This window comes from Etheostoma cragini, unplaced genomic scaffold (genome assembly GCF_013103735.1).
Source record: "Etheostoma cragini isolate CJK2018 unplaced genomic scaffold, CSU_Ecrag_1.0 ScbMSFa_1523, whole genome shotgun sequence".
Lineage (NCBI taxonomy): Eukaryota > Metazoa > Chordata > Actinopteri > Perciformes > Percidae > Etheostoma > Etheostoma cragini.
Window position 1 is genome coordinate 204,527 of NW_023265587.1, and position 1,748 is coordinate 206,274.

Sequence of the window (1,748 nt, forward strand, 5' to 3'; positions counted from 1 at the left end):
ACAAAATGCTGGCAGATATAGGGGGGTCAGAAAGGATCCAGGCACCGCGATGACTTACCGAGGCGAGTCTTTGGAGACAACACCCTATCTGCCCCTGATAGGACGTGGCATGAAGGGAAAATCCACCCAGATCCACACAGTTTACAGTTTTATCTCGTGTTTGTTGCATTTCTGGGGCAGTTTCGACAAGTGGTAACAATCCAGGATTCAATTGCAGCTGGTTTAGGGTCTCTAGGGGTCTTCAACAGGGGGTCCCGGACCCCTAGGCGGTCCTCACAGTCACCGCAGAGGCTGGGTCTCCAAATCATTGTAAATTTTTTTGAAAAACTAAAACAGGAATCCGAGATATTATTAGCAAATCTACTGTAAATCCTCCTGTGTGTGAACATCCCCACTGACAACAGGTTTACTGAGGTAAGGGGGGTCACTAGGGTCCATGAAGGATTCCCTGTGCCCCATGTGGGTTTAACATTAGAACTTGACTAATAAAATCCTGCAGACATTCATTCATTTATTAGCTTAGTATGGACAAAAAAGGTATGTTTAAAGGCTTTAGGGTGCCCAAACTTTACAGTATGGGTTCCCTGCTCTGGTTCTGTTTAAGCTAAGGGGTCCTTGGTCTAAAGAAGCCCCTGGTTCTGAGGTACTCTGAGGGAAAAGCCCTCATAAAGTAAATCTGATGTGCTTTAGAGAGAGCGTCTAAATCTAAGGGGCCCTCTGTGCGGAGGACTTTGACAGACCTCCTCTCTTAGTAACTCTTAGTTTCTGGCAGCAGGCGTGGGGGGGGGGGGGGGGGGGGGGGGGGGGGGGGGGGGGGGGGGGGGGGGGGGGGGGGGGGGGGGGGGGGGGGGGGGGGGGGGGGGTCTGAAGAACGATAAATGAATGAGTGTGTGTGTGTGCTTTAACGGAGACAGGACAAGCTTGGCTCTACCAGCCTCCACTTGACCTCATCTGCTCACTACTGACACCTTCCTCGTGCTGCATTCAAATGCTGTGGGAGTTATGGCCCTCCGGTTGTCTTCCCATTGACCTGCAACTTGGGTTTTTCTGGCTATGAATTAAAAATTTTAAGAATTTGGTTGTCTTTGGCCTGGCGTTTTTGTCACTTTTTACGATCCATTTATCCATTTTTTTAACGCTTTCTGACATTTTTGAAGCTTTTTCAGACATTTATTTGATTTATTTTAGCATTCTTTTATCATTTTTGCTATAAAATTGAATTAAACCAGATGTAATGAAAGTAGCAAACTGATCGTTTATTTTGCTTGTTATGAGCGCTGTAGGGAAACATCCTCGTTATTTTTTTACTTTTAACAATTTTGTTGAAAGAAACCCAAATTTCCGATATAGAAACTTGTTGAAAATGGGCCAAATTTGCGGGTTAAGCTACTTTATTGTTGCGTGGTACCACCAGCCACTTAAGCCATTAGGAAGCATTTTTAAGATGTTTTTTTAAAACTGTTGTTCGGTGTGAAACTACACATAGTCATATGGTCCGATCTCAGCTTTTAGCACCGACTTAAAGGTCGACTACCGTTCTTTTCAACCCTATTTTTCAATGTTTTTGTGTGTAAGTGACTGACAATCTTGAAATAAATGTGTTATGGTCCTAATATGGTCCTAATATGGAAATATGACATACTGTAAGTGCACTTTAGAAACACTACGTGGACGTTCATGTTGGTCACCCCATGTGGTATGTTGAAAATCCAGTGACCAGGGGATGTACTGTGGGTGGAGGTCAGAAA